At 38.2% G+C, this 26,347-nt stretch overlaps 10 non-coding genes across 10 annotated transcripts; all 10 read right to left on the bottom strand.

Annotated features, from left to right (window-relative positions):
- Nucleotides 1-761: 761 nt before the first annotated feature.
- Nucleotides 762-834, bottom strand: TRNAV-AAC (transfer RNA valine (anticodon AAC)). The gene has a single exon. It is a non-coding gene; the product is annotated as a tRNA-Val (tRNA).
- Nucleotides 835-1,500: 666 nt separating this feature from the next.
- Nucleotides 1,501-1,573, bottom strand: TRNAV-UAC (transfer RNA valine (anticodon UAC)). The gene has a single exon. It is a non-coding gene; the product is annotated as a tRNA-Val (tRNA).
- A 1,466-nt stretch (nt 1,574-3,039) lies between these two features.
- Nucleotides 3,040-3,112, bottom strand: TRNAV-AAC (transfer RNA valine (anticodon AAC)). The gene has a single exon. It is a non-coding gene; the product is annotated as a tRNA-Val (tRNA).
- A 666-nt stretch (nt 3,113-3,778) lies between these two features.
- Nucleotides 3,779-3,851, bottom strand: TRNAV-UAC (transfer RNA valine (anticodon UAC)). Its single transcript has one exon. It is a non-coding gene; the product is annotated as a tRNA-Val (tRNA).
- Nucleotides 3,852-5,020: 1,169 nt separating this feature from the next.
- Nucleotides 5,021-5,092, bottom strand: TRNAI-UAU (transfer RNA isoleucine (anticodon UAU)). The gene has a single exon. It is a non-coding gene; the product is annotated as a tRNA-Ile (tRNA).
- A 2,651-nt stretch (nt 5,093-7,743) lies between these two features.
- TRNAV-CAC (transfer RNA valine (anticodon CAC)) lies at nt 7,744-7,816 on the bottom strand. The gene has a single exon. It is a non-coding gene; the product is annotated as a tRNA-Val (tRNA).
- Nucleotides 7,817-8,981: 1,165 nt separating this feature from the next.
- On the bottom strand, nt 8,982-9,054 carry TRNAV-CAC (transfer RNA valine (anticodon CAC)). Its single transcript has one exon. It is a non-coding gene; the product is annotated as a tRNA-Val (tRNA).
- Nucleotides 9,055-16,769: 7,715 nt separating this feature from the next.
- On the bottom strand, nt 16,770-16,842 carry TRNAL-CAA (transfer RNA leucine (anticodon CAA)). Its single transcript has one exon. It is a non-coding gene; the product is annotated as a tRNA-Leu (tRNA).
- Nucleotides 16,843-18,248: 1,406 nt separating this feature from the next.
- Nucleotides 18,249-18,321, bottom strand: TRNAV-CAC (transfer RNA valine (anticodon CAC)). The gene has a single exon. It is a non-coding gene; the product is annotated as a tRNA-Val (tRNA).
- A 174-nt stretch (nt 18,322-18,495) lies between these two features.
- TRNAV-UAC (transfer RNA valine (anticodon UAC)) lies at nt 18,496-18,568 on the bottom strand. Its single transcript has one exon. It is a non-coding gene; the product is annotated as a tRNA-Val (tRNA).
- Nucleotides 18,569-26,347: the final 7,779 nt, after the last annotated feature.

The following is a 26,347-nucleotide window of genomic DNA, read 5'->3' as shown; positions in this document are numbered from 1 at the left end:
ATTTCAACACCAAGAACAGATTGGTTTTACTGGGGATTGAACGCTGGACCTTCTGCGTGTTAAGCAGACGTGATGACCACTACTCTATGAAACCTGATGGAAAGTTGCTGTGTATTGGCTAGCAGAGCAGAAATGTGACTGACGGGGCCTTTTTATTGCTGAAGGAAAGTATTTTTTGTTAATGAAACATTTACAATTTTTATTACATATTTTACCAGTTTTATTCCTACAAAGGGATTTTGCTTAAAAGGAAGTTTACATTGAATGTGTTACTTTTTTCCACATAGTTTAGTTGTTTGCTTTTGTATTTAAAGGAACTATATATTTTGAAACAAACAGGATTTTTATAATATGGGATTATGTTTTCTGCTAAAATGGTCAATAAAAAAGAAACCCAAAATCGTAGTTCTCTTGGTGATAAAAGCCAAAATATATTATCAGTTGGCAACAAAACAAAGAATTTCATATGTTACAGGTTGATAGCAAATTACTTCAACAGCGAAAACGGCTTGTTTTTACTGGGGATTGAACCCAGGACCTTCTGCATGTGAAGTAGACGTGATGACGACTACACTATGAAACCTGTGAAATCCTGCAAAGTAATGGCATTTAGAGATGAGTTTTGACCGCCAGGGGAAAAAAAAAAATAATTTGTAGTTCTGTTTGTGATGGAAGCCAAAACATCCCGTCATACGGCAACAAAGCCGAGAACATCATATATTGTAGTTGGATAGCGTATTATTTCAACACTAAGAACAGATTGGTTTCACTGGGGATTGAACCCAGGACCTTCTGCGTGTTAAGCAGACGTGATGACCACTACACTATGAAACCTGACGATAAGTTACTGTGTATTGGCTAGCGGAGCAGAATTGTGACTGACGGGGCCTTTTTATTGCTGAAGGAAAGTATTTTTGGTTAATGAAACATTTACAATTATTATTACATATTTTACCAGTTTTATTCCTACAAAGGGATTTTGCTTAAATTGAAGTTTATATTGAATGTGTTACTTTTTTCTCCATAGTTTGGTCTTTTGCTTTTGTATTTATGGGAACTATATATTTTGAAACAAATAGGATTTTTATAATATGGGATTATGTTTTCTTCTAAAATGGTCAATAAAAAAGAAACCCAAAATCGTAGTTCTCTTTGTGATGGAAGCCAAAATGTATTGTCATTTGGCAACGAAACCAAGAATTTCACATATTACAAGTCGATAGGAAATTACTTCAACACCAAAAACAGATTGGTTTCACTTGGGATTGAACCCAGGACCTTCTGCGTGTGAAGCAGACGTGATGACCACTACACTATGAAACCTTTGAAATCCTGCAAAGTAATGGCAATTAGAGACGAGTTTTGACCGCCAGGGGAAAAAAAAACAAATTCGTAGCTCTGTTGGTGATGGAAGCTAAAACATCCCGTTATTCGGCAACAAAGCCAAGAACTTTATATACTGCAGGTTGATAGGGGATTATTTCAACACCAAGAACACATGGGTTTCACTGGGGATTGAACCCAGGATCTTCTGCGTGTAAAGCAGACGTGATTTCCACTACACTATGAAACCTTTGAAAGCCTTCAAAGTAATGGCAATTAGAGACGAGTTTTGACCGCCAGGGAAAAAAAAACCAAATTCGTAGCTCTGTTGGGGATGGAAGCCAAAACATCCCATCATTCGGCAACAAAGCCAAGAACTTCATATATTGTAGTTTAATTGAGTATTATTTCAACACCAAGAACAGATTGGTTTTACTGGGGATTGAACGCAGGACCTTCTGCGTGTTAAGCAGACGTGATGACCACTACTCTATGAAACCTGATGGAAAGTTACTGTGTATTGGCTAACAGAGCAGAATTGTGACTGACGGGGCCTTTTTATTGCTGAAGGAAATTATTTTTGGTTAATGAAACATTTACAATTTTTATTACATATTTTACCAGTTTTATTCCTACAAAGGGATTTTGCTTAAAAGGAAGTTTACATTGAATGTGTTACTTTTTTCCACATAGTTTAGTTGTTTGCTTTTGTATTTAAAGGAACTATATGTTTTGAAACAAACAGGATTTTTATAATATGGGATTATGTTTTCTGCTAAAATGGTCAATAAAAAAGAAACCCAAAATCGAAGTTCTCTTGGTGATGGAAGCCAAAATATATTATCAGTTGGCAACAAAAGAAAGAATTTCATATGTTACAGGTTGATAGCAAATTACTTCCCATCATTCGGCAACAAAGCCAAGAACTTCATATATTGTAGTTTAATTGAGTATTATTTCAACACCAAGAACAGATTGGTTTTACTGGGGATTGAACGCTGGACCTTCTGCGTGTTAAGCAGACGTGATGACCACTACTCTATGAAACCTGATGGAAAGTTACTGTGTATTGGCTAGCAGAGCAGAAATGTGACTGACGGGGCCTTTTTATTGCTGAAGGAAAGTATTTTTTGTTAATGAAACATTTACAATTTTTATTACATATTTTACCAGTTTTATTCCTACAAAGGGATTTTGCTTAAAAGGAAGTTTACATTGAATGTGTTACTTTTTTCCACATAGTTTAGTTGTTTGCTTTTGTATTTAAAGGAACTATATATTTTGAAACAAACAGGATTTTTATAATATGGGATTATGTTTTCTGCTAAAATGGTCAATAAAAAAGAAACCCAAAATCGTAGTTCTCTTGGTGATAAAAGCCAAAATATATTATCAGTTGGCAACAAAACAAAGAATTTCATATGTTACAGGTTGATAGCAAATTACTTCAACAGCGAAAACGGCTTGTTTTTACTGGGGATTGAACCCAGGACCTTCTGCATGTGAAGTAGACGTGATGACGACTACACTATGAAACCTGTGAAATCCTGCAAAGTAATGGCATTTAGAGATGAGTTTTGACCGCCAGGGGAAAAAAAAAAATAATTTGTAGTTCTGTTTGTGATGGAAGCCAAAACATCCCGTCATACGGCAACAAAGCCGAGAACATCATATATTGTAGTTGGATAGCGTATTATTTCAACACTAAGAACAGATTAGTTTCACTGGGGATTGAACCCAGGACCTTCTGCGTGTTAAGCAGACGTGATGACCACTACACTATGAAACCTGACGATAAGTTACTGTGTATTGGCTAGCGGAGCAGAATTGTGACTGACGGGGCCTTTTTATTGCTGAAGGAAAGTATTTTTGGTTAATGAAACATTTACAATTATTATTACATATTTTACCAGTTTTATTCCTACAAAGGGATTTTGCTTAAATTGAAGTTTATATTGAATGTGTTACTTTTTTCTCCATAGTTTGGTCTTTTGCTTTTGTATTTATGGGAACTATATATTTTGAAACAAATAGGATTTTTATAATATGGGATTATGTTTTCTTCTAAAATGGTCAATAAAAAAGAAACCCAAAATCGTAGTTCTCTTTGTGATGGAAGCCAAAATGTATTGTCATTTGGCAACGAAACCAAGAATTTCACATATTACAAGTCGATAGGAAATTACTTCAACACCAAAAACAGATTGGTTTCACTTGGGATTGAACCCAGGACCTTCTGCGTGTGAAGCAGACGTGATGACCACTACACTATGAAACCTTTGAAATCCTGCAAAGTAATGGCAATTAGAGACGAGTTTTGACCGCCAGGGGAAAAAAAAACAAATTCGTAGCTCTGTTGGTGATGGAAGCTAAAACATCCCGTTATTCGGCAACAAAGCCAAGAACTTTATATACTGCAGGTTGATAGGGGATTATTTCAACACCAAGAACACATGGGTTTCACTGGGGATTGAACCCAGGATCTTCTGCGTGTAAAGCAGACGTGATTTCCACTACACTATGAAACCTTTGAAAGCCTTCAAAGTAATGGCAATTAGAGACGAGTTTTGACCGCCAGGGAAAAAAAAACCAAATTCGTAGCTCTGTTGGGGATGGAAGCCAAAACATCCCATCATTCGGCAACAAAGCCAAGAACTTCATATATTGTAGTTTAATTGAGTATTATTTCAACACCAAGAACAGATTGGTTTTACTGGGGATTGAACCCAGGATCTTCTGCGTGTGAAGCAGACGTGATGACCACTCCACTATGAAAGCTGTGAAATCCTGCAAAGTAATGGCATTTAGAGACGAGTTTTGACCGCCAGGGGAAAAAAAAAAAATAATTTGTAGTTCTGTTTGTGATGGAAGCCAAAACATCCCGTCATTCGGCAACAAAGCCGAGAACTTCATATATTGTAGTTGGATAGCGTATTATTTCAACACTAAGACCATATTGGTTTCAATGGGGATTGAACCCAGGACCTTCTGCGTGTTAAGCAGACGTGATGACCACTACACTATGAAACCTGACGAAAATTTACTGTGTATTGGCTAGCAGAGCAGAATTGTGACTGACTGGGCCTTTTTATTGCTGAAGGAAAGTATTTTTGGTTAAAGAAACATTTACAATTTTTATTACATATATTACCAGTTTTATTCCTACAAAGGGATTTTGCTTAAATTGAAGTTTATATTCAATGTGTTACTTTTTTTCTAAATAGTTTTGTCTTTTGCTTTTTTATTTATGGGAACTATATATTTTGAAACAAACAGGATTTTTATAATATGGGATTATGTATTCTGCTAAAATGGTCAATAAAAAAGAAACCCAAAATCGTAGTTCTTTTGGTGATGGAAGCCAAAATATATTATCAGTTGGCAACAAAACCAAGAATTTCATATATTACAGGTGTATAGCATATTAATTCAACAGCGAAAACAGCTTGTTTTTACTGGGGAATGAACCCAGGACCTTCTGCGTTTGAAGCAGACGTGATGAAAACTACACTATGAAACCTTTGAAATCCTGCAAAGTAATGGCAATTAGAGACGAGTTTTGACCGCCAGGGGAAAAAACAACAAATTCGTAGCTCTGTTGGTGATGGAAGCTAAAACATCCCGTTATTCGGCAACAAAGCCAAGAACTTTATAGATTGTAGGTTGATAGGATATTATTTCAACACCAAGAACACATGGGTTTCACTGGGGATTGAACCTAGGCCTTCTGCGCATAAAGCAGACGTGATTTCCACTACACTATGAAACCTTTGAAAGCCTGCAAAGTAATGGCAATTAGAGACGAGTTTTGACCGCCAGGGAAAAAAAACAAAACAAATTCGTAGCTCTGTTGGTGATGGAAGCTAAAACATCCCGTTATTCGGCAACAAAGCCAAGAACTTTATAGATTGCAGGTTGATAGGATATTATTTCAACACCAAGAACACATGGGTTTCACTGGGGATTGAACCTAGGCCTTCTGCGCATAAAACAGACGTGATTTCCACTACACTATGAAACCTTTGAAATCCTGCAAAGTAATGGCAATTAGAGACGAGTTTTGACCGCCAGGGGAAAAAACAACAAATTCGTAGCTCTGTTGGTGATGGAAGCTAAAACATCCCGTTATTCGGCAACAAAGCCAAGAACTTTATATATTGCAGGTTGATATGGAATTATTACAACACCATGAACACATGGGTTTCACTGGTGATTGAACCTAGGCCTTCTGCGCATAAAGCAGACGTGATTTCCACTACACTATGAAACCTTTGAAAGCCTGCAAAGTAATGGCAATTAGAGACAAGTTTTGACCGCCAGGGAAAAAAAAACAAAACAAATTCGTAGCTCTGTTGGTGATGGAAGCCAAAACATCCCATCATTCGGCAACAAAGCCAAGAACTTCATATATTGTAGTTTAATTGGGTATTATTTCAACACCAAGAACAGATTGGTTTTACTGGGGATTGAACGCAGGACCTTCTGCGTGTTAAGCAGACGTGATGACCACTACTCTATGAAACCTGATGGAAAGTTGCTGTGTATTGGCTAGCAGAGCAGAATTGTGACTGACGGGGCCTTTTTATTGCTGAAGGAAAGTATTTTTGGTTAATGAAACATTTACAATTGTTATTACATATTTTACCAGTTTTATTCCTACTAAGGGATTTTGCTTAAATGGAAGTTTACATTGAATGTGTTACTTTTTTCTACATAGTTTAGTCGTTTGCTTTTGTATTTAAAGGAACTATATATTTTGAAACAAACAGGATTTTTATAATATGGGATTATGTTTTCTGCTAAAATGGTCAATAAAAAAGAAACCCCAAATCGTAGTTCTCTTGGTGATGGAAGCCAAAATATATTATCAGTTGGCAACAAAACCAAGAATTTCAAATATTACAGGTTGATAGCAAATTACTTCAACAGCGAAAACGGCTTGTTTTTACTGGGGATTGAACCCAGGACCTTCTGCATGTGAAGTAGACGTGATGACCACTCCACTATGAAAGCTGTGAAATCCTGCAAAGTAATGGCATTTAGAGACGAGTTTTGACCACCAGGGGAAAAAAAAAAAAATAATTTGTAGTTCTGTTTGTGATGGAAGCCAAAACATCCCGTCATTCGGCAATAAAGCCGAGAACTTCATATATTGTAGTTGGATAGCGTATTATTTCAACACTAAGAACATATTGGTTTCAATTTGGATTGAACCCAGGACCTTCTGCGAGTTAAGCAGACGTGATGACCACTACACTATGAAACCTGACGAAAATTTACTGTGTATTGGCTAGCAGAGCAGAATTGTGACTGACGGGGCCTTTTTATTGCTGAAGGAAAGTATTTTTGGTTAAAGAAACATTTACAATTTTTATTACATATATTACCAGTTTTATTCCTACAAAGGGATTTTGCTTAAATTGAAGTTTATATTCAAGGTGTTACTTTTTTCTAAATAGTTTTGTCTTCTGCTTTTGTATTTATGGGAACTATATATTTTGAAACAAACAGGATTTTTATAATATGGGATTATGTTTTCTGCTAAAATGGTCAATAAAAAAGAAACCCAAAAGCGTAGTTCTCTTGGTGATGGAAGCCAAAATGTATTGTCATTTGGCAACGAAACCAAGAATTTCACATATTACAAGTCGATAGGAAATTACTTCAACACCAAAAATGGATTGGTTTCACTGGGGTTGAACCCAGGACCTTCTGCGTATGAAGCAGACGTGATGACCTCTACACTATAAAACCTTTGAAATCCTGCAAAGTAATAGCAATTAGAGATGAGTTTTCACCGCCAGGGGAAAAACAACCAAATTCGTAGCTCTGTTGGTGATGGAAGCCAAAACATCCCATCATTCGGCGACAAAGCCGAGAACTTCATATATTGCGGGTTGATAGGGTTTTATTTCAACACCATGAACAGATTGGTTTTCCTGGGGATTCAACCTAGGACCTTCTGCGTGTTAAGCAGACGTGATGAGCACTACACTATGAATCCTGATGGAAAGTTACTGTGTATTGACTAGCAGATCAGAATTGTGACTGATGGGGCCTTTTTATTGCTGAAGGAAAGTATTTTTGGTTAATGAAACATTTACAATTTTTAATATATATTTTTACAGTTTTATTCCTACAAAGGGATTTTGCTTAAATTGAAGTTTACATTGAATGTGTTACTTTTTTCTACATAGTTTAGTCGTTTGCTTTTGTATTTATGGGAACTATATATTTTAAAACAAATAGGATTTTTATAATATGGGATTATGTTTTCTGCTAAAATGGTCAATAAAAAAGAAACCTAAAATCGAAGTTCTCTTTGTGATGGAAGCCAAAAAGTATTGTCATTTGGCAACGAAACCAAGAATTTCACATATTACAAGTCAATAGGAAATTACATCAACACCAAAAACAGATTGGTTTCACTGGGGATTGAACCCAGGACCTTCTGCGTGTGAAGCAGACGTGATGACCACTACACTATGAAACCTTTGAAATCCTGCAAAGTAATGGCAATTACAGACGAGTTTTGACCGCCAGGGGAAAAAAAAATAATTCGTAGCTCTGTTGGTGATGGAAGCTAAAACATCCCATTATTCGGCAACAAAGCCAAGAACTTTATATATTGCAGGTTGATATGGAATTAATACAACACCATGAACACATGGGTTTCACTGGGGATAGAACCAAGGACCTTCTGCGTGTGAAGCAGACGTGATGACCACTACAATATGAAACTTTTGAAATCCTGCAAAGTAATGGCAATTAGAGACGAGTTTTGACCGTCAGGGAAAAAAAAAACAAATTCGTAGCTCTGTTGGTGATGGAAGCTAAAACATCCCGTTATTCGGCAACAAAGCCAAGAACTTCATATATTGTAGTTTATTTGGGTATTATTTCAACACCAAGAACAGATTGGTTTTACTGGGGATTGAACGCAGGACCTTCTGCGTGTTAAACAGACATGAAGACCACTACACTATGAAACCTTTGAAATTCTGCAAAGTAATGGCAATTAGAGACGAGTTTTGACCACCAGGGAAAAAAAAAACAAATTCGTAGCTCTGTTGGTGATGGAAGCCAAAACGTCCCATCATTCGGCAACAAAGCCAAGAACTTCATATATTGTAGTTTAATTGGGTATTATTTCAACACCAAGAACAGATTGGATTTACTGGGGATTGAACGCAGGACCTTCTGCGTGTTAAGCAGACGTGATGACCACTACTCTATGAAGCCTGATGGAAAGTTACTGTGTATTGGCTAGCAGAGCAGAATTGTGACTGACGGGGCCTTTTTATTGCTGAAGGAAAGTATTTTTGGTTAATGAAACATTTACAATTGTTATTACATATTTTACCAGTTTTATTCCTACAAAGGGATTTTGCTTAAATGGAAGTTTACATTGAATGTGTTACTTATTTCTACATTTTTTAGTCGTTTGCTTTTGTATTTAAAGGAACTATATATTTTAAAACAAATAGGATTTTTATAATATGGGATTATGTTTTCTGCTAAAATGGTCAATAAAAAAGAAACCTAAAATCGAAGTTCTCTTTGTGATGGAAGCCAAAAAGTATTGTCATTTGGCAACGAAACCAAGAATTTCACATATTACAAGTCAATAGGAAATTACATCAACACCAAAAACAGATTGGTTTCACTGGGGATTGAACCCAGGACCTTCTGCGTGTGAAGCAGACGTGATGACCACTACACTATGAAACCTTTGAAATCCTGCAAAGTAATGGCAATTACAGACGAGTTTTGACCGCCAGGGGAAAAAAAAAAAATTCGTAGCTCTGTTGGTGATGGAAGCTAAAACATCCCATTATTCGGCAACAAAGCCAAGAACTTTATATATTGCAGGTTGATATGGAATTAATACAACACCATGAACACATGGGTTTCACTGGGGATAGAACCAAGGACCTTCTGCGTGTGAAGCAGACGTGATGACCACTACAATATGAAACTTTTGAAATCCTGCAAAGTAATGGCAATTAGAGACGAGTTTTGACCGCCAGGGAAAAAAAAAAACAAATTCGTAGCTCTGTTGGTGATGGAAGCTAAAACATCCCGTTATTCGGCAACAAAGCCAAGAACTTCATATATTGTAGTTTATTTGGGTATTATTTCAACACCAAGAACAGATTGGTTTTACTGGGGATTGAACGCAGGACCTTCTGCGTGTTAAACAGACATGAAGACCACTACACTATGAAACCTTTGAAATTCTGCAAAGTAATGGCAATTAGAGACGAGTTTTGACCACCAGGGAAAAAAAAAACAAATTCGTAGCTCTGTTGGTGATGGAAGCCAAAACGTCCCATCATTCGGCAACAAAGCCAAGAACTTCATATATTGTAGTTTAATTGGGTATTATTTCAACCCCAAGAACAGATTGGATTTACTGGGGATTGAACGCAGGACCTTCTGCGTGTTAAGCAGACGTGATGACCACTACTCTATGAAGCCTGATGGAAAGTTACTGTGTATTGGCTAGCAGAGCAGAATTGTGACTGACGGGGCCTTTTTATTGCTGAAGGAAAGTATTTTTGGTTAATGAAACATTTACAATTGTTATTACATATTTTACCAGTTTTATTCCTACAAAGGGATTTTGCTTAAATGGAAGTTTACATTGAATGTGTTACTTATTTCTACATTTTTTAGTCGTTTGCTTTTGTATTTAAAGGAACTATATATTTTGAAACAAACAGGATTTTTATAATATGGGATTATGTTTTCTGCTAAAATGGTCAATAAATTAGAAACCCAAAATCGTAGTTCTCTTGGTGATGGAAGCCAAAATATATTATCAGTTGGCAACAAAACCAAGAATTTCATATATTACAGGTTGATAGCAAAATACTTCAACAGCAAAAACAGCTTGTTTTTACTGGGGATTGAACCCAGTACCTTCTGCGTGTGAAGTAGACGTGATGACCACTCCACTATGAAAGCTGTGAAATCCTGCAAAGTAATGGCATTTAGAGACGAGTTTTGACCGCCAGGGGAAAAAAAAAATAATAATTTGTAGTTCTGTTTGTGATGGAAGCCAAAACATCCCATCATTCGGCAACAAAGCCGAGAACTTCATATATTGTAGTTGGATAGCGTATTATTTCAACACTAAGAACAGATTGGTTTCACTGGGGATTGAACCCAGGACCTTCTGCGTGTTATGCAGACGTGATGACCACTACACTGTGAAACTTGTTGAAAAGTTACTGTGTATTGGCTAGCAGAGCAGAATTGTGACTGACGGGGCCTTTTTATTGCTGAAGGAAAGTATTTTTGGTTAATGAAACATTTACAATTTGTATTACATATTTTACCAGTTTTATTCCTACTAAGGGATTTTGCTTAAATTGAAGTTTATATTGAATGTGTTACTTTTTTCTCCATAGTTTGGTCTTTTGCTTTTGTATTTATGGGAACTATATATTTTGAAACAAACAGGATTTTTATAATGCAAAAGAAACAGGAGAGCAGATGTGGTTGAAATGCAAAAGAGAATGACAAATTTTATTACATCATAAAAAACAGTTTTTAGATGTAGCACAGAAAAATACATATAGGTGCAACAACAGAGGGCACCTTGGCACATAAACAGTTAATCAGAATTAACAAGGCAAGTAGAATACATAAGACAACAAGTATACAGCACAGATGGCAAAAAATACAAAGTTACATGCCAGGTGATACCAGAGAACAATAGCTGGTGTGCAAGATAAGATAAAATTATACAGCACACTGGGTTTGTCAGTATATGCAAGCAATGATACATATCAGTGGCTAAATATATGCAAACACTGCTCACCAGCATGCCAGGTGATACCAGAGAACAATAGCTGGTGTGCAAGATAAGATAAAGTTATACAGCACACTGGGTTTGTCAGTATATGCAAGCAATGATACATATCAGTAGCTAAATATATGCAACACTGCTCACCAGCATGCCAGGTGATACCAGAGAACAATAGCTGGTGTGCAAGATAAGATAAAGTTATACAGCACACTGGGTTTGTCAGTATATGGAAACAATGATATATACCAGTGGCTAAAAAAATGTAAACACCGCTCACCAGCAATGATATAAAGTGCCAGATAAGTGCAGGAGCCAGAGACCAAAAGATCCCCCTCTGAAGCAAGATAACGCGCGTTTCAGGTCTTGTTAGTATAACCCTTCATCAGACCAAGGAGGGGTGGTGACTCATCTGTTCCCAGAAGCTTTAATAGACCATATGGTTCATCACATGGATCGGACCGGCCAGTCAGTGCAGGTTTAAGCTGGCACATGCGCGGTCATTGCTAATCCCACTAGCAGATGCGAGCGAAGTCAAGCCGAGGAGTGCAGGGGAGAGGGCGAAGGCAACGCCCCCCCACGAGCAAAACTCCGCCCTTGAGACATCGCTAAGCATGCCAGGGAGAGAAGAAAGACCAGGCATGTGCACACCACACATACTGGAACATACAAAGATACAGATATACGGGCTCCCACACAAACAGCAGTATAGGAACGCCAAGGAAAGAGGGCAAAGAAATAATGAAATGGCAGGAATCACAAGAATAACAGTAGTTAGCCCTCGACCAAGCAGTATACAATCCCGGCTGTCATGGGGGAAGCCACCTTGTAATCATAGTCCAGATGCACGATGTATTCAGGTAGTCATATTAACAGAGGCAGTGATCCATAGGGAGCAGAAGATGGAAGCTGCAAAGAAAAGGGCACAAAATGGCATAAAACACTTGCAGCAATAAAATTAGAATATAAAAACAGAGGTAAAAAATTGCATAGGTGGTAAAAAACCATATCTAGCAAAAAAAGGGGGGGCGGGAAGGAGGACAGGGGTCTAAAGGAAGGGGGCAAAGCTACGGGACTCATTCAGACCAGACGGAGCCATAGTACCCAGTAGGGTGATCCATTTGGTTTCTTTTTGGGCGAGGATCTTTTTAAGGTTCCCGCCCCTATTGCCACCATGTACGACATCTATCCCTATGACACGCAATGATCTCGCATTACATCCGTGATGGTTCCGAAAATGCCTAGGAAGGGTCTTAAGAGTAGAAATATCGGTCACCGTCTTGGCAGCACCAATATCTCTCACATGTTCACGCACTCTCACCCGCAATTCCCTAGAAGTTAAACCTATGTATATCTTAGGGCAACTACATTTAGCATAATAGATAACATAGGAAGTTGCGCATGAGATGTAACACCTAATATCAAATGTCCGACTACCATCTGCGGTGGAAAAGGTCTTACTGCGAGAGACATTGGTGCACGCAAGACAGCGACCGCAGGGAAAACACCCGCGAATAGGATTAGTGAAACCAAAGGGATGGGAAATCACAGGAACGTAATGACTATGTACGAGAAAATCTCGTAGATTTTTGGAACGGCATGCCGTCATTAGAGGATAATCAGGGACCAAATCCCTTAGGGTAGGATCAGATTTTAGTATCGGCCAGTGTTTGTTTAATATGGCACGCATGTTATGCCATTCATGGTTGCACGCAGATATGAATCGAGCCTCTCCTGCCCCCGTATTCGCCTGACTAGATGGCTGCAGAAGCTCCTGTTGATTGGTATTCTTTGCCCTATTGTACCCCTTCTTTATGACACGACGGCTATATCCCCTATTAACTAATCTCGATGTTAGATCATTGGCCTGGGACTGAAAATTATCAGATGTAGAGCATATCCGCCTCATTCTGAGAAATTGCCCAACCGGGATGGCTTGGATGGTACTAACAGGATGAGAAGATGAGGCATGTAAAAGGGAGTTGACCGAGGTAGGCTTCCTAAAGACATTCGTCTGTAGTTGCCGACCACGGTCAACTCCAATCATAATATCCAAAAAATCAATAGACTGTAAATCATATCTAAAAGTGAGCTTAAGGTTCAATGAATTATGGTTTAAAACACCCATAATGTCCGAGAGCTGCTCCACGGTACCCTGCCACAAAGCAAAAACATCATCAATATATCTTAACCAGCAATGCGCATGGGTAGCGGCCGGCACGCCCTCGTCGCCAAAAATGCCCCTCTCCCAATGGCCGAGGAACATATTAGCGTACGAAGGCGCACAGGCCGCGCCCATCGCAGTGCCTCTGGTCTGTAAATTAAAACCGGTCTTTGAAAATGAAGAAATTGTGTGTCAGGATAAAGTGGAGCAGCTCCAGGATCAGCTCACACAAATGGCCATCACGGTTGGTATTGCTCAGAAAGAAGCGGACTGCCTCCAGACCATCATCATGGTTAATATTGGTATAAAGTGACTCTATGTCCGACGTGACAAGAAGGGTATCAGAATCCACAAAAATCCCGTCGACCCTATTCAGGACGTCCGTCATATCCTTAACATAAGATGGCAATGTTTCCACAAGAGGTTTTAAATAATAGTCGATAAAGCGACAGACAGGGTCGCATAAGCCATCTATGCCGGATACGATAGGGCGCCCCGGAGGGTGTTTGGGATTCTTGTGGATCATGGGCAGGAGATAAAAGGTGGGGATTTTGGGAGATGCAACGAAGAGGCCATCAAAAACCTTCTTTGTTATAATTCCTTCATCCAAAGCCCCCTGCAAGATCCAGTATAGCAAATCTGAGAAGGGGAATGTATGTTTAATAGGATTTTTATAATATGGGATTATGTTTTCTGCTAAAATGGTCAATAAAAATGAAACCCAAAATCGTAGTTCTCTTGGTGATGGAAGCCAAAATGTATTGTCATTTGGCAATGAAACCAAGAATTTCATATATTACAAGTCGATAGGAAAATACTTCAAAACCAAAAATAGATTGGTTTCACTGGGGTTGAACCCAGGACCTTCTGCGTATGAAGCAGACGTGATGACCTCTACACTATGAAACCTTTGAAATCCTGCAAAGTAATGTCAATTAGAGACGAGTTTTCACCGCCAGGGGAAAAAAAACAAATTCGTAGCTCTGTTGGTGATGGAAGCTAAAACATCCCGTCATTCGGCAACAAAGCCAAGAACTTCATATATGGCAGGTTGATAGCACTACACTATGAAACCTGATGGAAAGTTACTGTGTATTGGCTAGCAGAGCAGAATTGTGACTGACGGGGCCTTTTTATTGCTGAAGGAAAGTATTTTTGGTTAATGAAACATTTATAATTTTTATTATATATTTTACCAGTTTTATTCCTACAAAGAGATTTTGCTTAAATTGAAGTTTACATAGAATGTGTTACTTTTTTCTACATAGTTTAGTCGTTTGCTTTTGTATTTAAAGAAACTATATATTTTGAAACAAACAGGATTTTTATAATATGGGATTATGTTTTCTGCTAAAATGGTCAATAAAAAAGAAACCCAAAATCGTAGTTCTCTTGGTGATGGAAGCCAAAATATATTATCAGTTGGCAACAAAACCAAGAATTTCATATATTACAGGTGTATAGCATATTAATTCAACAGCGAAAACGGCTTGTTTTTACTGGGGATTGAACCCAGTGACTTTCTGCGTGTGAAGCAGACGTGATGAAAACTACACTATGAAACCTTTGAAATCCTGCAAAGTAATGGCAATTACAGACGAGTTTTGACCGCCAGGGGAAAAAAAACAAATTTGTAGCTCTGTTGGTGATGGAAGCTAAAACATCCCATTATTCGGCAACAAAGCCAAGAACTTTATAGATTGCAGGTTGATAGGATATTATTTCAACACCAAGAACACATGGGTTTCACTAGGGATTGAACCCAGGGCCTTCTGCGTGTAAAGCAAACGTGATTTCCACTACACTATGAAACCTTTGAAAGCCTGCAAAGTAATGGCAATTAGAGACGAGTTTTGACCACCAGGGAAAAAAAAAACCAAATTAGTAGCTCTGTTGGTGATGGAAGCCAAAACATCCCATCATTCGGCAACAAAGCCAAGAACTTCATATATTGTATTTTAATTGGGTATTATTTCAACACCAAGAACAGATTGGTTTCACTGGGGATTGAACGCAGGACCTTCTGCAGGTTAAGCAGACATGATGACCACTACTCTATGAAACCAGATGGAAAGTTACTGTGTATTGGCTAGCAGAGCAGAATTGTGACTGACGGGGCCTTTTTATTGCTGAAGGAAAGTATTTTTGGTTAATGAAACATTTACAATTGTTATTACATATTTTGCCAGTTTTATTCCTACAAAGGGAATTTGCTTAAATTGAAGTTTATATTGAATGTGTTACTTTTTTCTCCATAGCTTGGTCTTTTGCTTTTGTATTTATGGGAACTATATATTTTGAAAAAAACAGGATTTTTATAACATGGGATTATGTTTTCTGCTAAAATGGTCAATAAAAAAGAAACCCAAAATCGTAGTTCTCTTGGTGATGGAAGCCAAAATATATTATCAGTTGGCAACAAAACCAAGAATTTCATATATTACAGGTTGATAGCAAATTACTTCAACAGCGAAAACGAATTGTTTTTACTGGTGATTGAACCCAGGACCTACTGCGTGTGAAGTAGACGTGATGACCACTCCACTATGAAAGCTGTGAAATCCTGCAAAGTAATGGCATTTAGAGGCGAGTTTTGACCACCAGGGGAAAAAAAATAATTTGTAGTTCTGTTTGTGATGGAAGCCAAAACATACCATCATTCGGCAACAAAGCCGAGAACTTCATATATTGTAGTTGGATAGCGTATTATTTCAACACTAAGAACAGATTGGTTTCACTGGTGATTGAAGCCAGGACCTTCTGCGTGTTAAGCAGACGTGATGACCACTACACTATGAAACCTGACGAAAAGTTACTGTGTATTGGCTAGCAGAGAAGAATTGTGACTGACGGGGCCTTTTTCTTGCTGAAGGAAAGTATTTTTGGTTAATGAAACATTTACAATTTTTATTATATATTTTACTAGTTTTATTCCTACAAAGGGATTTTGCTTAAATTGAAGTTTTTATTGAATGTGTTACTTTTTTCTACATAGTTTAGTCATTTGCTTTTGTATTTATGGGAACTATATATTTTAAAACAAATAGGATTTTTATAATATGGGATTATGTTTTCTGCTAAAATGGTCAATAAAAAAGAAACCCAAAATCGTAGTTCTCTTTGTGATGGAAGCCAAAATGTATTGTCATTTGGCAATGAAACAAAGAGTTTCACATATTACAAGTCGATAGGAAATTACTTCAACACCAAAAACAGATTGGTTTCACTAGGAAATGAACCCAAGACCTTCTGCGTGTGAAGTAGACGTGATGACCACTACACTATGAAACCTTTGAAATCCTGCAAAGTAATGGCAATTAGAGACGAGTTTTGACCGCCAGGTGGAAAAAAAACAAATTCGTAGCTCTGTTGGTGATGGAAGCTAAAACAACCCATTAATCTGCAACAAAGCCAAGAACTTTATATATTGCAGGTTGATATGGAATTATTACAACACCATGAACACATGGGTTTCACTGGAGATTGAACCCAGGACCTTCTGCATTTGAAGCAGACGTGATGACCACTACACTATGAAACCTTTGAAATCCTGCAAAGTAATGGCAATTAGAGACGAGTTTTGACCGCCAGGGAAAAAAAAACCAAATTCGTAGCTCTGTTGGTGATGGAAGCCAAAACATCCCATCATTCGGCAACACAGCCTAGAACTTCATATATTGTAGTTTAATTGGGTATTATTTCAACACCAAGAACAGATTGGTTTTACTGGGGATTGAACGCAGGACCTTCGGCGTGTTAAGCACACGTGATGACCACTACTCTATGAAACCTGATGGAAAGTTACTGTGTATTGGCTAGCAGAGCAGAATTGTGACTGACGGGGCCTTTTTATTGCTGAAGGAAAGTATTTTTGGTTAATGAAACATTTACAATTGTTATTACATATTTTACCAGTTTTATTCCTACAAAGGGATTTTGCTTAAATGGAAGTTTACATTGAATGTGTTACTTATTTCTACATAGTTTAGTCGTTTGCTTTTGTATTTAAAGGAACTATATATTTTGAAACAAACAGGATTTTTATAATATGGGATTATGTTTTCTGCTAAAATGGTCAATAAAAAAGAAACCCAAAATCGTAGTTCTCTTGGTGATGGAAGCCAAAATATATTATCAGTTGGCAACAAAAAAAATGATTTCATATGTTACAGGTTGATAGCAAATTACTTCAACAGCGAAAATGGCTTGTTTTTACTGGGGATTAAACCCAGGACCTTCTGCGTTTGAAGTAGACGTGATGACCACTCCACTATGAAACCTGTGAAATCCTGCAAAGTAATGGTATTTAGAGACGAGTTTTGACCGCCAGGGGAAAAAAAATAATAATTTGTAGTTCTGTTTGTGATGGAAGCCAAAACATACTGTCATTCGGCAACAATGCCGAGAACTTCATATATTGTAGTTGGATAGCTTATTATTTCAACACTAAGAACAGATTGGTTTCACTGGGGATTGAACCCAGGACCTTCTGCGTGTTAAGCAGACGTGATGACCACTACCCTATGAAACCTGACGAAAAGTTACTGTGTATTGGCTAGCAGAGCAGAATTGTGACTGACGGGGCCTTTTTATTGCTGAAGGAAAGTATTTTTGGTTAATGAAACATTTACAATTATTATTACATATTTTACCAGTTTTATTCCTACAAAGGGATTTTGCTTAAATTGAAGTTTGTATTGAATGTGTTACTTTTTTCTCCGTAGTTTGGTCTTTTGCTTTTGTATTTATGGGAACTATATATTTTGAAACAAATAGGATTTTTATAATATGGGATTATGTTTTCTGCTAAAATGGTCAATAAAAAAGAAACCCAAAATCGTAGTTCTCTTTGTGATGGAAGCCAAAATGTATAGTCATTTGGCAACGAAACCAAGATTTTCACATATTACAAGTCAATAGGAAATTACTTCAACACCAAAAACAGATTGGTTTCACTGGGGATTGAACCCAGGACCTTCTGCTTGTGAAGCAGACGTGATGACCACTACACTATGAAACCTTTGAAATCCTGCAAAGTAATGGCAATTAGAGACGAGTTTTGACCGCCAGGGGAAAAAAAACAAATTCGTAGCTCTGTTGGTGATGGAGCTAAAACATCCAGTTATTCGGCAACAAAGCCAAGAACTTTATATACTGCAGGTTGATAGGGTATTATTTAAACACAGGAACACATGGGTTTCACTGGGGATTGAACCCAGGACCTTCTGCGTGTAAAGCAGACGTGATTTCCACTACACTATGAAACCTTTGAAAGCCTGCAAAGTAATGGCAATTAGAGACGAGTTTTGACCACCAGGGAAAAAAAAAACAAATTCGTAGCTCTGTTTGGGATGGAAGCCAAAACATCCCATCATTCGGCAACAAAGCCAAGAACTTCATATATTGTAGTTTAATTGAGTATTATTTCAACATCAAGAACAGATTGGTTTTACTGGGGATTGAACGCAGGACCTTCTGCGTGTTAAGCAGACGTGATGACCACTACTCTATGTAACCTGATGGAAAGTTACTGTGTATTGGCTAGCAGAGCAGAATTGTGACTGACGGGGACTTTTTATTGCTGAAGGAAAGTATTTTTGGTTAATGAAACATTTACAATTTTTATTACATATTTTACCAGATTTATTCCTACAAAGGGATTTTGCTTAAAAGGAAGTTTACATTGAATGTGTTACTTTTTTCCACATAGTTTAGTTGTTTGCTTTTGTATTTAAAGGAACTATATATTTTGAAACAAACAGGATTTTTATAATATGGGATTATGTTTTCTGCTAAAATGGTCAATAAAAAAGAAACCCAAAATCGTAGTTCTCTTGGTGATGGATGCCAAAATATATTATCAGTTGGCAACAAAACAAAGAATTTCATATGTTACAGGTTGATAGCAAATTACTTCAACAGCGAAAACGGCTTGTTTTTATTGGGGATTGAACCCAGGTCCTTCTGCGTGTGAAGTAGACGTGATGACGACTCCACTATGAAACCTGTGAAATCCTGCAAAGTAATGGCATTTAGAGACGAGTTTTGACCGCCAGGGGAAAAAAAAAAAATAATTTGTAGTTCTGTTTGCGATGGAAGCCAAAACATACCGTCATTCGGCAACTTCATATATTGTAGTTGGATAGCGTATTATTTCAACACTAAGAACAGATTGGTTTCACTGAAGATTGAACACAGGACCTTCTGCGTGTTAAACAGACGTGATGACCACTACACTATGAAACCTGACGAAAAGTTACTGTGTATTCGCTAGCAGAGCAGAATTGTGAATGACGGGGCCTTTTTATTGCTGAAGGAAAGTATTTTTGGTTAATGAAACATTTACAATTATTATTACATATTTTACCAGTTTTATTCCTACAAAGGGATTTTGCTTAAATTGAAGTTTATATTGAATGTGTTACTTTTTTCTCCATAGTTTGGTCTTTTGCTTTTGTATTTATGGGAACTATATATTTTGAAACAAACAGGATTTTTATAATATGGGATTATGTTTTCTGCTAAAATGGTCAATAAAAAAGAAACCCAAAATCGTAGTTCTCTTTGTGATGGAAGCCAAAATGTATTGTCATTTGGCAACGAAACCAAGAATTTCACATATTACAAGTCGATAGGAAATTACTTCAACACCAAAAACAGATTGGTTTTACTGGGGATTGAACCCAGGACCTTCTGCGTGTGACGCAGACATGATGACCACTACACTATGAAACCTTTGAAATCCTGCACAGTAATGGCAATTAGAGTCGAGTTTTGACCGCCAGGGGAAAAAAAACAAATTCGTAGCTCTGTTGGTGAAGGAAGCTAAAACATCCCGTTATTCGGCAACAAAGCCAAGAACTTTATATACTGCAGGTTGATAGGGGATCATTTCAACACCAAGAACACATAAGTTTCACTGGGGATTGAACCCAGGACCTTCTGCGTGTAAAGCAGGCGTGATTTCCACTATACTATGAAACCTTTGAAAGCCTGAAAAATAATGGCAATTAGAGACGAGTTTTGACCGCCAGGGAAAAAAAAAACAAATTCGTAGCTCTTTTGGGGATGAAAGCCAAAACATCCCATCATTCGGCAACAAAGCCAAGAACTTCATATATTGTAGTTTAATTGAGTATTATTTCAAAACCAAGAACAGATTGGTTTTACTGGGGATTGAACGCAGGACCTTCTGCATGTTAAGCAGACGTGATGACCACTACACTATGAAACCTAATGGAAAGTTACTGTGTATTGGCCAGCAGAGCAGAATTGTGACTGACGGGGCCTTTTTATTGCTGAAGGAAAGTATTTTTGGTTAATGAAACATTTACAATTTTTATTACATATTTTACCAGTTTTATTCCTACAAAGGGATTTTGCTTAAAAGGAAGTTTACATTGAATGTGTTACTTTTTTCCACATAGTTTAGTTGTTTGCTTTTGTATTTAAAGGAACTATATATTTTGAAACAAACAGGATTTTTATAAAATGGGATTATGTTTTCTGCTAAAATGGTCAATAAAAAAACCCCCAAAATCGTAGTTCTCTTGGTGATGGAAGCCAAAATATATTATCAGTTGGCAACAAAACAAAGAATTTCATATGTTACAGGTTGATAGCAAACTACTTCAACAGTGAAAACGGCTTGATTTTACTGGGGATTGAACCCAGGACCTTCTGCGTGTGAAGTAGACATGATGACGACTCCACTATGAAACCTGTGAAATCCTGCAAAGTAATGGCATTTAGAGATGAGTTTTGACCGCCAGGGGAAAAAAAAAAATAATTTGTAGTTCTGTTTGTGATGGAAGCCAAAACATCCCGTCATTCGGCAACATAGCCGAGAACTTCATATATTGTAGTTGGATAGCGTATTATTTCAACACTAAGAACAGATTGGTTTCACTGGGGATTGAACGCAGGACCTTCTGCGTGTTAAGCAGACCTGATGACCACTACTCTATGAAACCTGATGGAAAGTTACTGTGTATTGGCTAGCAGAGCAGAATTGTGACTGACGGGGACTTTTTATTGCTGAAGGAAAGTATTTTTGGTTAATGAAACATTTACAATTTTTATTACATATTTTACCAGATTTATTCCTACAAAGGGATTTTGCTTAAAAGGAAGTTTACATTGAATGTGTTACTTTTTTCCACATAGTTTAGTTGTTTGCTTTTGTATTTAAAGGAACTATATATTTTGAAACAAACAGGATTTTTATAATATGGGATTATGTTTTCTGCTAAAATGGTCAATAAAAAAGAAACCCAAAATCGTAGTTCTCTTGGTGATGGATGCCAAAATATATTATCAGTTGGCAACAAAACAAAGAATTTCATATGTTACAGGTTGATAGCAAATTACTTCAACAGTGAAAACGGCTTGATTTTACTGGGGATTGAACCCAGGACCTTCTGCGTGTGAAGTAGACGTGATGACGACTCCACTATGAAACCTGTGAAATCCTGCAAAGTAACGGCATTTAGAGACGAGTTTTGACCGCCAGGGGAAAAAAAAAAATAATTTGTAGTTCTGTTTGTGATGGAAGCCAAAACATCCCGTCATTCGGCAACAAAGCCGAGAACTTCAAATATTGTAGTTAGATAGCGTATTATTTCAACACCAAGAACACATGGGTTTCACTGGGGATTGAACCCAGGAACTTCTGCGTGTGAAGCAGACGTGATGACCACTACACTATGAAACCTTTCAAATCCTGCAAAGTAATGGCAATTAGAGACGAGTTTTGACCGCCAGGGGAAAAAAAAACAAAATTCGTAGCTCTGTTGGGGATGGAAGCCAAAACATCCCATCATTCGGCAACAAAGCCAAGAACTTCATATATAGTAGTTTAATTGAGTATTATTTCAACACCAAGAACAGATGGGTTTTACTGGGGATTGAACGCAGGACCTTCTGCGTGTTGAGCAGACGTGATGACCACTACTCTATGAAACCTGATGGAAAGTTACTTTGTATTGGCTAGCAGAGCAGAATTGTGGCTGACGGGGCCTTTTTATTGCTGAAGGAAAGTATTTTTGGTTAATGAAACATTTACAATTTTTATTACATATTTTACCAGTTTTATTCCTACAAATAGATTTTGCTTAAAAGGAAGTTTACATTGAATGTGTTACTTTTTTCCACATAGTTTAGTTGTTTGCTTTTGTATTTAAAGGAACTATATATTTTGAAACAAACAGGATTTTTATAATATGGGATTATGTTTTCTGCTAAAATGGTCAATAAAAAAGAAACCCAAAATCGTAGTTCTCTTGGTGAGGGAAGCCAAAATATATTATCAGTTGGCAACAAAACCAAGAATTTCATATATTACAGGTTGATAGCAAATTACTTCAATAGCAAAAACAGCTTGTTTTTACTGGGGATTGAACCAAGGACCTTCTGTGTGTGAAGTAGACGTGATGACCACTCCACTATGAAAGCTGTGAAATCCTGCAAAGTAATGGCATTTAGAGACGAGTTTTGACCGCCAGGGGAAAAAAAAAAAATAATTTGTAGTTATGTTTGTGATGGAAGCCAAAACATCCCATCATTCGGCAACAAAGCCGAGAACTTCATATATTGTAGTTGGATAGCGTATTATTTCAACACTAAGAACAGATTGGTTTCACTGGGGATTGAACCCAGGACCTTCTGCGTGTTAAGCAGACGTGATGACCACTACACTGTGAAACCTGATGAAAATTTACTGTGTATTGGCTAGCATAGCAGAATTGTGACTGACGGAGCCTTTTTATTGCTGAAGGAAAGTATTTTTGGTTAATGAAACATTTACAATTTGTATTACATATTTTACCAGTTTTATTCCTACAAAGGGATTTTGCTTAAATTGAAGTTTATATTTAATGTGTTACTTTTTTCTCCATAGTTTGGTCTTTTGCTTTTGTATTTATGGGAACTATATATTTTGAAACAAACAGGATTTTTATAATGCAAAACAAACAGGAGAGCAGATGTGGTTGAAATGCAAAAGAGAATGACAAATTTTATTACATCATAAAAAACAGTTTTTAGATGTAGCACAGAAAAATACATATAGGTGCAACAACAGAGGGCACCTTGGCACATAAAGAGTTAATCAGAATTAACAAGGCAAGTAGAATACATAAGACAACAAGTATACAGCACAGATGGCAAAAAATACAAAGTTACATGCCAGGTGATACCAGAGAACAATAGCTGGTGTGCAAGATAAGATAAAATTATACAGCACACTGGGTTTGTCAGTATATGCAAGCAATGATACATATCAGTGGCTAAATATATGCAAACACTGCTCACCAGCATGCCAGGTGATACCAGAGAACAATAGCTGGTGTGCAAGATAAGATAAAGTTATACAGCACACTGGGTTTGTCAGTATATGCAAGCAATGATACATATCAGTAGCTAAATATATGCAACACTGCTCACCAGCATGCCAGGTGATACCAGAGAACAATAGCTGGTGTGCAAGATAAGATAAAGTTATACAGCACACTGGGTTTGTCAGTATATGCAAACAATGATATATACCAGTGGCTAAAAGAATGTAAACACCGCTCACCAGCAATGATATAAAGTGCCAGATAAGTGCAGGAGCCAGAGACCAAAAGATCCCCCTCAGAAGCAAGATAACGCGCTTTTCAGGTCTTGTTAGTATAACCCTTCATCAGACCAAGGAGGGGTGGTGACTCATCTGTTCCCAGAAGCTTTAATAGACCATAACGTTCATCACATGGATTGGACCGGCCAGTCAGTGCAGGTTTAAGCTGGCACATGCGCGGTCATTGCTAATCCCACTAGCAGATGCGAGTGACGTCAAGCCGAGGAGTGCAGGGGAGAGGGTGAAGGCAACGCCCCCCACGAGCAAAACTCCGCCCTTGAGACATCGCTAAGCATGCCAGGGAGAGAAGAAAGACCAGGCATGTGCACACCACACATACTGGAACATACAAAGATACAGATATATGGGCTCCCACACAAACAGCAGTATAGGAACGCCAAGGAAAGAGGGCAAAGAAATAATGAAATGGCAGGAATCACAAGAATAACAGTAGTTAGCCCTCGACCAAGCAGTATATAATCCCGGCTGTCATGGGGGAAGCCACCTTGTAATCATAGTCCAGATGCACGATGTATTCAGGTAGTCATATTAACAGAGGCAGTGATCCATAGGGAGCAGAAGATGGAAGCTGCAAAGAAAAGGGCACAAAATGGCATAAAACACTTGCAGCAATAAAATTAGAATATAAAAACAGAGGTAAAAAATTGCATAGGTGGTAAAAAACCACATCTAGCAAAAAAAGTGGGGGGGGGAGGAGGACAGGGGTCTAAAGGAAGGGGGCAAAGCTAAGGGACTCATTCAGACCAGACGGAGCCATAGTGCCCAGTAGGGTGATCCATTTGGTTTCTTTTTGGACGAGGATCTTTTTAAGGTTCCCGCCCCTATTGCCGCCATGTACGACATCTATCCCTATGACACGCAATGATCTCGCATTACATCCGTGATGGTTCCGAAAATGCCTAGGAAGGGTCTTAAGAGTAGAAATATCGGTCACCGTCTTGGCAGCACCAATGTCTCTCACATGTTCACGCACTCTCACCCGCAATTCCCTAGAAGTTAAACCTATGTATATCTTAGGGCAACTACATTTAGCATAATAGATAACATAGGAAGTTGCGCATGAGATGTAACACCTAATATCAAATGTCCGACTACCATCTGCGGTGGAAAAGGTCTTACTGCGAGAGACATTGGTGCACGCAAGACAGCGACCGCAGGGAAAACACCCGCGAATAGGATTAGTAGAACCAAAGGGATGGGAAATCACAGGAACGTAATGACTATGTACGAGAAAATCTCGTAGATTTTTGTAACGGCGTGCCGTCATTAGAGGATAATCAGAGACCAAATCCCTTAGGGTAGGATCAGATTTTAGTATCGGCCAGTGTTTGTTTAATATGGCACGCATGTTATGCCATTCATGGTTGCACGCAGATATGAATCGAGCCTCTCCTGCCCCCGTATTCGCCTGACTAGATGGCTGCAGAAGCTCCTGTCGATTGGTATTCTTTGCCCTATTGTACCCCTTCTTTATGACACGACGGATATATCCCCTATTAACCAATCTCGATGTTAGATCATTGGCATGGGACTGAAAATTATCAGATGTAGAGCATATCCGCCTCATTCTGAGAAATTGCCCAACCGGGATGGCTTGGATGGTACTAACAGGATGAAAAGATGAGGCATGTAAAAGGGAGTTGACCGAGGTAGGCTTCCTAAAGACATCCGTCTGTAGTTGCCGACCACGGTCAACTCCAATCATAATATCCAAAAAATCAATAGACTGTAAATCATATCTAAAAGTGAGCTTAAGGTTCAATGAATTATGGTTTAAAACACCCATAAAGTCCGAGAGCTGCTCCACGGTACCCTGCCACAAAACAAAAACATCATCTATATATCTTAACCAGCACTGCGCATGGGTAGCGGCCGGCACGCCCTCGTCGCCAGAAATGCCCCTCTCCCAATGGCCGAGGAACATATTAGCGTACGAAGGCGCACAGGCCGCGCCCATCGCAGTGCCTCTGGTCAGTAAATTACAACCGGTCTTTGAAAATGAAGAAATTGTGTGTCAGGATAAAGTGGAGCAGCTCCAGGATCAGCTCACATAAATGGCCATCACGGTTGGTATTGCTCAGAAAGAAGCGGACTGCCTCCAGACCATCATCATGGTTAATATTGGTATAAAGTGACTCTATGTCCGACGTGACAAGAAGGGTATCAGAATCCACAAAAATCCCGTCGACCCTATTCAGGACGTCCGTCATATCCTTAACATAAGATGGCAATGTTTCCACAAGAGGTTTTAAATAATAGTCGATAAAGCGACAGACAGGGTCGCATAAGCCATCTATGCCGGATACGATAGGGCGCCTCGGAGGGTGTTCGGGATTCTTGTGGATCTTGGGCAGGAGATAAAAGGTGGGGATTTTGGGAGATGCAACGAAGAGGCCATCAAAAACCTTCT

This window comes from Anomaloglossus baeobatrachus, chromosome 2, assembly GCF_048569485.1.
Source record: "Anomaloglossus baeobatrachus isolate aAnoBae1 chromosome 2, aAnoBae1.hap1, whole genome shotgun sequence".
Classification (NCBI taxonomy): domain Eukaryota; kingdom Metazoa; phylum Chordata; class Amphibia; order Anura; family Aromobatidae; genus Anomaloglossus; species Anomaloglossus baeobatrachus.
This window is presented reverse-complemented; position numbering and strand designations above follow the sequence as displayed.